Here is a 16,066-nt window from a genome sequence, read left to right on the forward strand (position 1 = left end):
CCATGTTGGTCAGGGTGGTCTCAAACTCCCGACCTCAGGTGATCCATCCGCCTCGGCGTCCCAAAGTGCTGGAATTACAGGCATAAGCCACTGCCCCCGGTCGAACAATTCTGTTTTAAAGATATTACCATTAGTAAAACATTGTAGGCAAATTCCTCATTTCAGGAAGCCTAAGGGTGTCCTTGAAGGCTGAGAGTGCGTATCTCTCTGGACACTTGGGTAGGGAGATTGGTGTCAATTGTGTAACTCTAAGAGGTAAGAGTGCAGTTTTGTCACATGGATATATTGCATAATGGCAAAGTCTGGGCTTTTAATGTAACCATCACCTGAATAATGTACATTGTGCCCATTAAGTAATTTCTCATCCTTTGCTCCCCTCCCACCCTCCTACCCTACTGAGTCTCCAGTGTCTATTATTCCACACTCTATGTCCGTGTGTACACATTATTTAGCTCCCACTTAAAAGCGAAAACATGCGGTATTTGATTTTCTGTTTTGAAGCTGTTTCACTTAAGATGTTGGCCTCCAGTTCCATCCATGCTGCTGCAAAAGATATGATTTCATTCTTTTTTATGGTTTACAGTCAGATGTTGGATGAGACATGAGAACCTGGGAGAGTCTGCGGAGCTGGGAACAGAGCAACCATGGTGGAATAGAGGCAAAGGAAATGAACAAGGTCTTCAATTCCCTGTGTCGCTCCTTGCTGTGTCCCCTGGACCCTAAGGTAGATGCAAAGCTATTTTAAACTAAATGGATAAGAAACGGAGCTGATACATACCTTTGCACCTAATAACCCTTCTTCCTACAGTGAAAGTGGAGTTGGCTTTGTGGTGATGGTTAGAAAGTTAGTGTCTACCCAGGCCCCTGCCTACTCACCTCCTTAAGCAGCAGGGTTTTTCTTTGTCAAGCTCTTTATGACTTTCAAATCTTCTCTTTTGGAGTGAAATAACAGTCATGATTCCAATTAATACTGTTTGAGGATTTACAATGGGCCAGGCACCAAGAGCTTTACTTGTATTACTTTATTTAATCCTCACAACAACTCCAAGAGATTATTCTCATTTCATAGGTGAGGAAACTCAGATAGTAAGAGGTTCGTTCAATCAGTCATCCAAGACCAAAGAGCAGGTAAGTGGTGAAAGCAGGATCCAAATTGTATGTCCTTGAAGAAGACCAAAGTTGGAGCCTTCTAGAGAGTTCTGGGAAACCCATAAAACAGCATGACAGGAATAGAGAGGCCAGGCCAGCCTGAGAGCTTACCTTGAAGGTCAGAGAAGGATAAAGCTTAGGTAGGTGTGGGAGAGGTGAAGCTTAATTCCACGCCTATGTAGGAACACTCAGCAACCAGATGTAATGTTCATGTTTATTATGTGTATTTAATGGTAGTTTGTGTTAGTTAAGAATGATTCATCCTGTACAGTATTTAAGATCACCCAAGGAGGCTGAGGAAGGTATGCACAGATGGTGAGAGGCAGGAGTAGTAATAGATAAGTACCTTATTTGGTATAAACCTAACTACATCACTTAGAATTCAGGAAAATGGTGTTTGCAACTGACAGAAGATCCAAGTAGCAAAAGTTTAAGCAAGATAGAAATTTACTTTCCTTTTACATATTAAAAAAGTTTGGAAGCCCAAGGCTGGCAGAGCAGCTTCATGAAGTTCTCTGGATGCAGGTTCCTTCTCTCTTGCTGCTCCACACATCTCAGGGTGAAGTTTCCATCTTATGGCACAAGATAGCTACCTGGACTCCAGCCATCATATGTACAACCCGTTCTACAGGAAGTCATGTGGTACATCTACTTATGTGTCATTGGCCAGAGCTTAATCTTTGACTATGTTATACCACTATTATGATGAAAAAGTCCCACTGAAAGTGTTGCTATGAAAGGATAGCAACATGTAATAAATTATTCTCTCCAAGTACCACTTTTATTTTCATTAGACCTCTTGGATTCATAGCACCTTCACTCCAGAATTTTATTTTTATGCAGATACCATACAAATAGGTGAAAGAACTATTTCAGGTAGATGAAAGTTTGGGGAATTTTCTGTAATGTTAAAGCACACAAGACAGAGATCCTGGCTTGAGCGTTTGGACCAAATCTCTGTTTGTTCACTCCTGAAAAAAATGGCTAAATATAGGTGAGATGCTGGTTTTTGAATAATTGTAAGATGAATTGCTTTATTCCAGTCTCAACGTTTATGATTGGAAAAAAACACACATGTAGAGAAAAACATACTCTCTGTTAAGTAGCAAAATCTACAACTTAATGAAGGGTAGAATATTTAGTTACACAGAGCCTTTGAAGTACAGAATATTAAAGCTTAAGTAAATTAAGCTAGTTATTCAAGAGGCAAGATATTATCAGTTAAAGTTATTTGTTGTTTTTACATTGCAAGTAAACAACACTGACGTGGGTTAACATAAGCAGGGAGAATTTAAAAAGTAATTCATTGGAAGATAAATTTACAGTGAGCTTACTGAATCCAAGAAAAAGTAAAAATTGCAGATGATCTTACCTACAGAAAACTCCCCAACAATTCATGACATCAGGAAAGACATTCACCAGGGAATATGTTGGTCTCTTTAGATTCTCCAGAATGAACTAGATTTATACATTTTCCATATTTGGGTCACTGCTCTCTAGATTCAGATTTCCAGGAAGTCTGACCCACTAAACTGGGATCTGGTGCCCACCAATTGGCCAGGAGATGATGTGGTGCCTTGACCAACAAAGCTACCAAAATTGGACGCACAAGGGGTGGGGTGGTTTCCCACAGTAAAATTAGGACACTTGTAGCAAGATAAAGGTGTAGGGACACTGGCAGGTAAAGATGACAGATGGCTGACTACATGCACAGAGAGTGACTTAACTTGAATCTCAAAAGGACAGGAAAAAACATGGAGACTCGGGTCTAGGGTGGTTTAAAAGCAATAAGACCATGAGCAAGTCTGACTGACTCATGTAGAAGTTCCTTATTTCATTAAACAAACCCCGTAGCTGCAATGTCAAAAGGATCCCTTGGTCCCCAGTAACAGAAAAAAAGCAGGGCTGAAGAGGAGGGAGGGAGAAATAGATGGAGGAAGAGAATGAGAGGGATGAAGTGTGTGGCATCGTAGGGCCTGGCTCTACTTAAAATTCTGAAATAAAAAACAGTCCCCCCATGTTTTTCCTGGAAGGTGCAATGCTCTTGGCTACCATTGGGCATCAACAAATGGAGCCACCTTAACATATCATCTTGGGGACCTGGTGACACATCTGTGTTGTGACAGCATCACGAGGAGCCAGTGTTTCATCTTCAGTTTGGATGAGCTGATAAAACCAAGAGCTTTAGAGTCAAGGAGGCCTGTGAGTCAAACCTCACTTGTTTAAACTTAGGAGAGTTATTTAATCACTATTTCCTCTGTTAATTTGAGATTTCTATAGCTACCAATTGAGTGCAGGTTGAGTATCTCTGATCAAAATGCTTGAGATGAGATGGTTCAGCGTTTGTATTTTTTCATATGTTGGAATATTTCTATATACATCATGAAATGTCTTGGGGATGAGACCCAAATCTAAATGCAAAATTTATGTATGTTTCACATGCATTTTATACACAAAGCCTAAAGGTAATTTTATCCAATATTTTAAATAATTTTGCACATGAAAAATAGTTTTGACTGCAACCTGTGATGTGAAGTCAGGTGTGGAATTTTCCACATGTGACATCACACCAGTGCTCAAAAAGTTTCAGGTTTTGGAGCGTTGTGGATTTCAGATTTTTGGATTAGGGATGCTCCACCTGTGTGTGTCCTGACTACCTCTGAGGCCTGGCAAGCTGTGGTTCCTCCATCTGCCCTCTGACTCCATCATCTTCCACTTCACTCATGCTCACTTGGCTCCATCCACACTCACCCTGATGGTTTTTTTTTTTTTTTTTTTTTGAGACGGAGTCTCGCTCTGTCGCCCAGGCTGGAGTGCAGTGGCGCAATCTCGGCTCACTGCAAGCTCCACCTCCCGGGTTCACGCCATTCTCCTGCCTCAGCCTCCTGTGTAGCTGGGACTACCGGCGCCCGCCACCACGCCCGGCTAATTTTTTTTTTGTATTTTTAGTAGAGACGGGGTTTCACCGTGTTAGCCAGGATGGTCTCGATCTCTTGACCTCATGATCCGCCCGTCTCGGCCTCCCAAAGTGCTGGGATTACAGGCGTGAGCCACCGCGCCCGGCCTCCCTGATGGTTTTTAAGCAGGCTGGGCACAATAGGAAGCTAGAGAATTATGACCCAAGTCAGGGAGATGGTTGAAGCCAGCTCATGCTGTGGAATCTGAAGAGACCACCCTCTTCTCTGGGGCCTGTCTTTCCAGAGGCCTGAGGTCGATTAGTCTTTGGGGGAATTTTTGCAAAAATGCTTGTCTTAGTTTCCTCGAGGTGCAGTACAAACTGCCGCAAACTTAGTGTCTTGAAGCAATACAAATTGGGCTGGGTGTGGTCGTTCATGCTCGAATCCCAGCATTTTGGGAGGCTGAGGCAGGTGGATCACTTGAGGTCAGGAGTTCGAGACCAGCCTGGCCAACATGGCAAAACCCCGTCTTTACTGAAAAAACAAAAATTAGGCATGGTGGCCCATGCCTGTGATCCCAGCTACTCGGGAGTTGGAGGCAGGAGAATCACTTGAACCTGGGAGGCAGAGGTTGCAGTGAGCCGGATAGCGCCACTGCACTCCAGCCTGGTCCACGGAGCGAGACTCCGTCTCAAAAAATAAAAATATAGGCCGGGCGCGGCGGCTCAAGCCTGTAATCCCAGCACTTTGGGAGGCCGAGCGGGGTGGATCACGAGTTAGGAAGATCGAGCCATCACTAGGCTAACAGGCGTGAAACCCCGTCTCTACTAAAAAATAACAAAAAACTACCGGCGAGGGTGGCAGGTGCCTGTAGTCCCAGGTATCTCGGGAGGCTGAGGCAGGAGAAATGGCCGGTGACCCGGGAGGTGGAGCTTGCAGTGAGCTGAGAATCTGGCCACTGCACTCCCAGCCCTGGCAACAGATGCGAGATCCGTCTCAAAAAAAAATAAAATAAAAAAAAATATATTATATAAGAAAAAATAAAAATAAAAAAAGGAAACAATACAATACAAATTGAATATCTTAAGTTCTGAAGTCTTCCTGGGCTAAAATCAATGCGTGGACAGGGCTATGCTCCTTTCTGTGAGCCTTTGGAGAGAAATCATTTCCTTGTCCTTCTCATTTGCTGGAGGCTTCCACACTTTTTGGCTCATGGCCCATTCCTCCTTCTTCAAACACAGCAATGCAGGACTGAGTCCTCCCCATACTGCTGTTTCTATGATTTTCTCTTCTGTCTCCCTCCCTGTCCTTATACCTTTAAGGACTTCAATGATTACGTTGAGTCCACCTGTATAATTCAGGTTGATCTCTCTATTTTAAGGTCAGATGATTAGCAACCTTAATCCATCTGCCACCTTAATTCCCCCTTGGCATATAACCTAACCTAGTTATAGCATCCTGGGATTAAGACATGGTCTGCCTGGTGGAGTGGCTCATGCCTGTAATCCCAGCACTTTGGGAGGGGGAGGTGGGTGGATAATTTGAGGTCAGGAGTTCAAGACCAGCTTAGCCAACATGGTGAGACCCCATCTTTACTAAAAATACAAAAATTAGCCAGGCGTGGTGGCAGACACCTGTAATCCCAGCTACTGGGGAGGCGGAGGCAGGATAATCATTTGAACCTGGGAGGTGGAGGTTGCAGTGAACTGAGATCACACCATGGCACTCCAGCCTGGGTGACAGAGAGAGACTGTCAAAAAAAAAAAAAAAAAGAAAGAAAAGACATGTTCATCTCTAAAGAGGGGCATATTATTTTGTTTATCACATTAATAATGTCTAATTTCCACTTTTTCTTCGACTCAGTCAACTCTCTAATATTCTTCCAATACCTTATTTTAATTTTCTCTGTTATGTGAACCCATTAGTGTTGGTTACTTCTGTCTGGATCATTTCCCCCAAGATATGGCAGGTCCCTCTTGCTCTCCTTGTGTTTGTTAAAGTGTCACCTTCTCAATGAGATCTTCAGACCTATTCTTGCCACACTCCAGGATTCCTGAACCTCTTTACCCTAATCAATTATTTTCTAGCTCTTGTCACCTTCTACCTTACTACATAATATGTCATACTTATTTACTATTATATTTGTTTTCAGTCTTCAGTCATTTGAACAGTATGTCTTTGACATAACAGGTACTTAATAGATAATTTGATGAATGACTGAAAAGTGTGGCTGTTAGGATTAAATACAATGAACAGAAATGACTTGTGCCCAACTCTTAAGACATCTTCTGGCACGTAGGAAGTGCTCATGCAATGTTCACTCTTATTTCTAATTCCCGACTATCTCTGACTTCTAGACTTCTTCATGCCAAATCCTTCGGTCCAAATTTGAGGATAGCACAAATGTTGCTAACAAGCCCCAAGAAACTTAACTTTAAGTGTTTCTTTGGCTAGAAAGTAAACTTTAATTCTTTGAAAGCCACAAAAATCTTTTAAACAAGGCAGAATTACCATATTGGCCTTGTCTTTCTGGAACTGTTTGGAATGAATGAACAAATCATGCATTTATGCACCAGAAGTTCGGTTTGCTTTTCCTTTAGAGTAACGGCTCTCTGCTCCTGAATGTGAGAGGCCCCATCAGCCGCCTCAAGATTCCAGGCAACTGCAGCAGCTGTCACAAAGCGTCGTGTGGCATTGAGGAATGTGGTCAGAAAGCCGCTAAATGAAAAAAGGGTCTCAGGAAGGCAAGAAGGAGGGAACGGCCCTAAGTGCCATGTGAGGAATGGGGCTTTTTCAAATCAACTCCTCTAAAGAACCACTTCCCTGAATCTGTTGAAAGTGTAAAGTTTTCACCCTGCAAATCAGAGAAGTTCAAGTTTATACTCTAGGTAAAGAAGGTTTCCTTAAAGTAGGCCAGCAGCTGCAGCTCTCAGAAGAAAAAGAGGAAGACAATACATTTTCTTGCTTCGGTTCTGCGGTGGCAGGTGCACACCAAGGGGCATGGCCTCCAGAAGGAACAGGGGCTTGGCTGGAGAACTGTCAATTAATCATCCAGGAGAATGCCCCTGACAGCAGGGAGAAAACTCCCATTCATTTCCTCAGGATTGTGCTGCGGCCACTAAATGCAATGTTTCTACAAATAAGAATTCATCTGCTCCTGGCTCCGGGGGTCATTTGTTTGCTCCTGTGTGTTGTGGAACAAGACCTGCTCTGCAACCACACAGGCCTGTGCTGCGGCCTCGAACACAGTTAGTGCATTCCCATCTAGTTTTCCTCTTACTGTGCCCTATTTTGAATGTACCCCCCTCCTCTCATCTCGGCCTCATGTAAATTCTATGCGTCCTTTACAACCCCACCAAGTTCCACTTCCTCCTGCAGCCACATCTTTTGATTTCTTTCCCCTTTACCCTATTTTGTAAGTCAAGTGATCATGTATTATATGTATAATGATAAATAGTAAAAACCTGGCATTAAAAATGCCCCACTTTCCCATTTACTATCTGTACCACCTTGAGGAAGTAGTCACTTCACCTCTTTGAGCCTCTGGTTCCTTATCTTTAAGGTGGGGATTTCATCTAATTCAGAGTGATTATGAGTGTTGGAAGAGATAACCTATGAAAATTCTCCCAGGCCTCTTTGGCCATCATAATTGCAAAGTAAATAGCAGTTGATTCTGAAACTGCTGTCCTCAGGATGGTTCAGACGCTAGAGTCTGGCATTTTAAAATCATTTCTGTGAGGGTGGGCAGGGGGTGGGGGATGGTTACACAAGCTCCCTGGGATGCAAGCTCTGTAGGGCACAGCCCTTGTCAGAATGGGCTTGAGTAGAATGGGCTCCTCATTAGCACCAACTGAATATTCCACCCCATGGTTTTAATTACTTTTTTTCTTCTAGATTTACATTTTGTCTCCCAACTGCATTATACTCTTCTTGGGGTCAGGAGGACGGCTTTTACAGAATTTATGTTCCACCCAAAGTCTCTGCCCTATTAAGTGCTCAATAAATCTCCTGGCTCATGGAAAACATTGTTATGGATAGCACACTGTGATGTGTACTTCCTTCCCTGGACTGCTTATTGTTCACCATTCACAACATCTGATTTATATGTATGTTTGGCAATTAATTGCTATGTGCCATCTACCATTTAAAACCCAAGCAGAGAGAAATTGTGCTTATAAGAAAAAAAAAATAGAAAGAAAAGTCATACTTTTCATGTTTATAAAATACGAATTCTGGAGTTGATGTCTTTACCACACTAGAGTAAATTGGTCCTTTAATTGTTCAAGATTTCCACATCAATAAATAACTTTATTTATAAAAACTCTCCTCTTGTATAAGGTGATGTCAGGTACACTGATGCAATCAAGAAATGCTCTCTCTGGACTCTCAATGTGGTGCCCTTGGAAAATCAGTTCAATTTGGTATTCTCACATAGGACGGTAGAGACAATGAAGACTGCTTAGTTGGATCTTCATGGTTGACTTTAGATATTTACCTCAATTACTGGAAATAATCACTTAAAGACTTCTAATTGAGCCTTTCTCTTGCCCTCTGACCTCTTCACAAGGTATATGATATGGATTAGAATTAACATTATTTAACGTTTTAATGATAAATCTCAGTCTTCAGTGAAAGATCCTATAAATCTGTTTTCTCAATCCTGGCTACCCATTAGAATCACTTGGAATTAAAAAACAAAACAAAACAAAACAAAAAACAAAACAAACAAACAAAAAAACAGTACTCTGGCTCTATCCCAGACCAAATGAATCAGAATCTCTGGCAATGATATTTTCCTGAAACTCCCTGGGTGCTTCTCCTACGCAGCCGGGGCTGAGACTCACTGCTGAATCATGGAGAAAATGTTACAGAACTAGCTGCCAAAGTCTTCCTTCATTTCCTCATTATCAATAAGCCTCTATAGGATAGACACTGTTTGAATATAGTAGTAGTTCAATTGTAGACGCCAATATTTTAATTATTGGCTACTGGCTAATCTGACTGAGTTCTACAAGTAAACATGGCAATTTAGCTTCTCCTGGGTCAGAAAAAGAGTTCGTTTATTCTGCCTATGTGCTCTGTTTGTGGCATCAAAGACTGTTTTGGGAAGAACATTTTAATTACTCTCCTTGAAGGATCCCTGAAAGATCCTAAATATGTTTTAAAAAATCTAATTTTCCTTAAAGCAACTCCTTTCTACTCCTTCTTTCTTTTTCATAATTATTTGGTAGTTCTTAAACATTTTCTTTTCATAAGTTTAAAATTCTGTTGTTTAATTTCATAAAGAATCTTAGAGTTTTAATGTAAATGTGTTGCACTTGTAGATTAAATTGGGGTAAGAATTAAAATACTTATATAATTTATAAACACAATAAAAATGTTATTATTGCATTTAATAGACATTTGGATTCATTCACAAACTTTACTGTTCTCTTTGCTCACTATTTTTTCTACTTATGTGTTTATTTTTCTTGCTGTTGTAGAATATCCTCAAGTAGTTCTTTCAATTAAGGTAGGATATAGCCTTTGTATGTACAAAAATGTCTTTATTTCACCCTCACCCATGAATTATTTTTTTTAGAATTCTAAATTGACATTTTTTTTAACACGAAGTTATAATTCATTTGTCTCTGGCATCTATTGCTGCTGAAAATAATTTTGCTTTTGGCCTAGTTGTAGTAGTGCCTTTGTAGCTAAACTGTGTTTTCTCCCAGCAACTTTTAATAATTTGTATTAATGTTCTTGCATTTCACTAAAAAGTATAACTAGATATTGTTTGACTTTTTTTTTTGTCACATCATTCAGTGTACACAAAGACTTATTCAGAAAAAATCACAGCCATTATCTTTTCAAATACTGCTCTTCTGTTTCTTCGATCCTCTGCTTCTAGGTCTCTATTTATACATATGATGCAACTTCTTAGCCAGCCCACATGAATGTCTTAAATTCTCTTTCATATTTAAAAAAAATTACTTTATTTCTCTGGGCCAAATTCTGTGTTCATCCCTCGGTCTTATTTCCTAGTTGTCTTTGTGTTCAGCCTAGTATTTATTTCAGCTAGTTTTTTATTTCAATGACTATATTTTTTATGTCCAAGTTTTTATTGTTTATTTATTAAAATCTCCTCCTATTTTTCACTCATGACAATGAACTTTATTTCATAATTTCTTCTTTCTTTGTGGATGTCATTCCTTCCTTACTTCGTTGAGGAATGTAAACACATTTACTATGAAACTTTTTTCAGATAATCGAACTATTTGTGTTTTCTGTGAGTGAATTCTTTTGTGGTTACATTCTTTGTTTATCTTTTGTTGTTACTTTTCTTTCTATGCTCTGAATTACAGTATGCAAGCTCATCTTGAAGAGAGACTAATTCTAACTACCACTGCTACTCTTGTTCTTCTTCCTTTTTCTCTCCTCTTTCCCTTCATCCTCTTCCTCCTCCTCTTGTTCACCCCTCCTACTCTATCTTCTTTTCCTCTTCCTCCTCCTTCTCTTCTTCATTCATCTTACTTCCTTGTTTACTGTTCATTCCCTACTATGTCTGGCCATTTTATAATTACATTCCTACAAACCTCCATTATGGAGAAGCATGTCTTATTTTGGGACCCTCACCCTACATTAATATCACAGATCTAGTTTCCAAGCTAGTAGGCAGTATGGCCCATGTCCTCCTTCCCTCGCTATCTGCTTCTCCTTCCAGCTAAGAGAGCAATGCAATAAAGGTTGCCAGCCCTGAATTGTGCTGCTATTTTTCAGAATGCATTTATTGCAGGGTGAGATCTCCACTGCCTAAAGTTTTACACCATTCATCAGGCACTAGTCACCTGTCTTCATTGCAAGCAGATTAATTCCTCCTTATCCCACAGGAGAATGGACAATCCTAACTATTTCTAGTCCCAACATCAAACAGGTTTTCTGCTGCCTCACTGTTTATTATTGTCTTTTGTTGTGGGAGTTCCATTTTTGATGTATGGGATATTCACTTTGTGAATCTATTTCTTTTATTTTTTTTTCCAACTTTTTATTTAGAAGACTTTAAATCACGGGAAAGTGGTAAGAGTATCAAATTAACATCTTAAAGCCACCTAGTTTCATCAATTGTTACCAAGTTCCAAGATTTTCTTATTCCCTCTTTTTCTCTTTTCCTGGACCATTTGAGAGTTAATTGTAGACGTAATTATTCTTGACCTTTACCCATAAAATACTTCAGTCATCCATCTCCTGAGTATAAGAACATTCTTCTGCATAGCCTCAGTAAGATTATCACACTCAGACAATTTATTATCTAGCACACACGTCATATACAGATTTTTCCCTAAGTATCCATTACAAACATGTTTTTGATCCAGGATCCTATTGTGGGCTAAGAATTCCCTTTCACTGTTGTCTCTCTTTATTCTCTTTTCCAAGACATTTTTTTTGTGTGTATACGGAGTGGGAAGGGGCAACCAGGGGTCGTTTCATGGCATCTTTTGAAGAATCCAGGACAGTTGGTTTACAGAATGTCCTCAATTTGGATTTGTCTGATTGTTTTACTTGATTTGATTCAGGATAAGCATTTTGTCAGAGGACCACATTGTGTATTTCATATTGCATGATACCAGAGACGCATGGTGTCAGTTCGTTGGGTGTTTTAAAAAAAAAAAAAAAAAACATGAATTCATGGTTTTGAAAAATATTTTACTGCTTTGTTTCTCTACGTTTGGGGCTGGGAAGAAAATTCTGCATGAACTCATAGCACCATGGTGAGTGGAACTCTTAACTGACTTTTACTATTGCACTAGAATTGCATTCATCAGGTTGCATACTTCTAAAATACAATGATGAAAGTCATTTTGAGAATCTCATGTCATTTTCCTCTTGAATCCAGTAGCAGCAATGAGGAATCAAATGTCAATCTTTTTTTTTTTTTTCTTTTGCAGGGGACTTCTTTTTTTAATTCTGGATCACTTTAGGATGTTTCCTCATACTTACTGTGTTGTGTTCACGATTTGCCCAAGTGTATATAACAATGTTTTATTCTGGACAGCACTCAGAGTGACCTTTCTTTTTGTAACTTTCTATCTCTTTATTGCTTTGTGATACAGTTTTGAAAAATCCTTGGCTCTGTTTTCCATGTACTAAATGTGTTAGATCCTACTGCTATGAAGAAATACCTGAGACTGGGTAACTTATAAAGAAAAGAGGTTTAATTGTCCCCCATTTCCACTGGCTATACAGGAAGCATGATGCTGGCATCTGCTTGACTTCTGGAGAGGCCTCAGGAAACTTACAATATGCTGGAAGGCAAAGCGGGAGCACACACATCACATGGCCAGAGCAGGAGCAAGAGAGAGATGGTGAAAGCGCCACACACTTTTAAACAACCAGATCTTGCAAGAACTCACCCACTATCATGAGAACAGCACAAAGAGGATGGTGCTGAACCATTCATGAGTTAAACCATCATTTAATATCTGCATGATCTAATCACCTCCCTCCAGGTCTCACCTCCAACATTGGGGATTGCAATTCCACATGAGATTTGGGTGGGGACACAGATCCAAACCATATCACTAATGAAGACATTCACTCCTTGACCTTGCTACTTTGCCATTCTCTCTCATCCTATTACATCCCAGAGATGTTCTCACTTTCCTCCCTCTTTGCTTTGGTTCAAGTTGACCTCTTGCAAATATTTTTCCTTGTCCCATTTCTCACTTTGTCATATTTCATTGGCAAACTCCAATTCTCATGAAATTCAATTACCAACCTACTCTGTCCCTGCACCCAAACAACTGAAAATTGTTGGGAAAAAAGAAAACACACTTGTGCTGCCAGTTCTTATTTAAAATTCCATACCACAGACCTCCAATGGGCACTCAACCAGAATTTCTATGATGCTTCCCTGATGTGGTTGCTGTACCATGTTCTAAAACAACCGCTCCACATTTTCCCCTCTCTCTGCAGACTGCCTTGCCTCCAACTCTGCCTCTCCATCACCTGTGACTTCAGCACTTACTTTATTCAGAAAGTCAAATCAAGCAACAGGTAACTAACCTACATATCTACCAGCATCTATTCCTGAGCGTCGTCCCTTGGCTGTCTTTCCTGCTTCGGTAGATATATGAATGAGTCCTTGTGCCAGTGCTACTGCTACGTGTCTCTGTTGTCCTTCCCAACAAATTTTTCCTGTGGTCGTTGTCGCAGTGAGCTCTCTTCTCCTTCTCTCCCATTAGCTCCCTTCCTCACTGCTCTCCATTAAATGCTGTTGTCAATATGCCCAATAACTTTAATATTGTGTAATCCAGCTGTCCTCCTTTTGTCTTTATCTTAAGTGACATTTCAACCACATTTGAAAAAAGTGACCACTTCTTCCTTCTTGAACATATGATTTTTTTCCCTCTTAGAGACACTCTGCATGCTGATTTTCCAACTACCTCTCTGGCTGCTTCTTCTCCAGCTAACTCCTTCTCCTCTGTAGGACTCTGAATATTGAAGTCTAGGGTTCAGTACTGGTTTCTCCTCTTTTCTCAGAACACTCTCCTTCTAAATAATTTCTTCCAGTCCTCAATGCTTTAAATACCATGTATGTATGAATCATGTACATGCACACACACACACGCACACGCACACACACACGCACACACACACACACAGCCATATACATACATATCCATTTCTGGCCCCTTTTCTGATTTCCAGAGTTGAATATCCAACTGGTTACTAAATCTCTTCATTCAAACATTGGTTAGGCAGCTGAAATTTAACATATTTGGAACAGAACCCTTACTTCTCCTGCCTAAGCTTGATGTTCTCTTAGACATTAGCATTTCACGAAAGAGAACCACCATTAACCTAGTTTCTCATGCCCAAAGTGGAAAAATACTTCTTATAACTTTTCTTTCCTTTCTTGCCTACACCTAACTCATCATCAAGTCCTGTTGAATCTATCTTGAAAACACAACCTAACTCTGTTTCTTTCACTCCATCTCCACTGCGTTCACATTATACCAGTGATTCTCAACCCTGGCAAGCAAGCTTTTAAAATTTGTTTAGGCCTTACCTCAAAACAATTAAATTACAACCTCTAAGACAGGGACAGAGCCTTATTTAGGTTTTCTTTCCTTTTTTAAAGTTATCTAGGTGGTCCTTGTATGCATCTAAGCTGGAAAGCATTGCCTTCCTCCAAGCCACTATCATGCCTGTATCAGTTTGTGTTCACACTGCTATAAAGAACTACCCTGAGACTGGGTCATTTATAAAGAGAAGAGGTTTACAAGCACCACATGTTCTCCCTCATAAGTGGGAGTTGAACAATGAGAACACGTGGACACAGGGAAAGGAACAACACACACCAGGGCCTGTTGGGAGATGGGGGGGGAAGGGGAGAGAACTTAGAGCAGAGACTAACAGTTGCAGCAAATCACCATGACACACGTATACCTGTGTAACAAACTTGCATGCTCTGCATATGTATCCTGGAAATTAAAGCAAAATAAAAATAAAAATAAAAAATAAATAAATAAATATAAATAAAAGAGGTTTAATTGACTCACAGTTTCATATGGCTGGGGATGCCTCAGAAAACTTACAATCATGGTGGAAGGTGAAAGGGAAACAATGCACCTTCTTCACAGGGTAGCAGGAGATGGGGAGAGAGCAAAGGGGGAAGAGCTCCTTATAAAACCATCAGATCTCATGAGAACTCACTCATTCTCCCGAGAACAGCGTGGGGGAAAACCCCCCCACTATCCAATCACTTCCCACTAGGTCTTTCCCTCCATATGTGGGGATTACAGTTCAAGATGATATTTGGGTGGGGACACAGAGCCAAGCCACATAAATGTCTTATGCACAGCAATAGACTTTTAATACATCTCACAGCTTCTGTTACCTACTAGCCCTCGATAATTTTTCAAGTAACATTCAGAGTAAGATCTATAAGCTATAAATTATTTAATGCTACCCTCTTGTTTAGGATTGACTAAGGATTTCCCATTACTCTTAGAATAAAATTAAAATTGCTAATAACCCACATAGAATACCCCTTGCTGAGCTTGCAGACATCATCTTGAACAACTCTGTACGTAACTCATCTTGTGCCAAGCCAACTGACCATTCTACTCCCTTCCTACCCCAGTCTTATTATCAGCCTTGAAGTTGGCACCAGCTATTCTCTCAGTCTGGAATGCTTCTCCCCCAGATATGTATGACATTTAGGTCTCAATTTAAGTGAAATCTCATTAGAGGTGGCCAGCCAGTTTTATTGATTTTTTTATTCATGTCACTAACTAGGCTTTTATTTTTCACTTGGTTATTTGCCTTATTATTCTGTCTTTCCATTAGAAGAGATTAGTGACCTTTTCAATTTTTTTTTTTACTTAGATCAATGCTTGACTTATGATAAATCTTCCATTTCTATTGTAAAAGCAATGAGTGAATGATTTGCTTTTCAGTTGAGATTATTCTGCTATTTTTTAATTTAAGTTTTGTTGTTATTAGTGTATACTTGGCATGATTTAAACAATTAATTAATTCTTAAAAGACTGTAAACTCTATTTTTCTCCAGAGGAAGAGATGCAAGAAGTCATTTCAAATAGTTAAGGCATGAAGTCACTCAAGACCCAATATTCCCAGGACTGCAGCCCCCTCTGGGTCACTAATAGAGCTAAGTGGGCTTGCTGAAATTATTCTTTGGACTGGATTCAGGGAAAAGAGAAACATAGGAAGTCTCAGGGAAAATCGGGACTAGGTAGGGACTAGTTACTATTTGTTCTGAAACGGTGTGACCTTGAGCAAGTCACTTAGCCCTGGTAAACCTCACTGTTTTCACTTATAAAGGGGGTAGTTGGGACTGACGGTCAACAAATTCACACCAGTCAGTCTCCATGCTTCCTACTGGCCAGCAGTGCCCCACCATGCCACTCATTGCCAGCAAGGCAAGAAGTGGGCTGGGAGTTATTGAAGAATCTCCTGTCAGTTATTTACAGTTGGAAAATAAGAGGAAGTCTGGTCAGCATCCTGCAGATACAATT

The 16,066-nt window shown here is 40.3% G+C and overlaps 1 long non-coding RNA gene across 2 annotated transcripts in view; it reads left to right on the forward strand.

Moving 5' to 3' along the window:
• Positions 1-7,775, forward strand: part of LOC108541032 (uncharacterized) — a 28,567-nt gene extending 20,792 nt beyond the window's left edge. The window contains exons 3-5 of one of the 2 annotated variants that reach the window (XR_001888839.1): positions 584-724; positions 3,183-3,351; positions 6,647-7,775. This is a non-coding gene — a long non-coding RNA (uncharacterized LOC108541032). The remainder of the gene's footprint in view (positions 1-583; positions 725-3,182; positions 3,352-6,646) is intronic. The other variant, XR_001888838.1, reaches the window with a different exon arrangement.
• Positions 7,776-16,066: the final 8,291 nt, after the last annotated feature.

The sequence above is a fragment of the Rhinopithecus bieti genome, unplaced genomic scaffold (genome assembly GCF_001698545.2).
Source record: "Rhinopithecus bieti isolate Rb0 unplaced genomic scaffold, ASM169854v2 scaffold_17861, whole genome shotgun sequence".
Taxonomy (NCBI): Eukaryota; Metazoa; Chordata; class Mammalia; order Primates; family Cercopithecidae; genus Rhinopithecus; species Rhinopithecus bieti.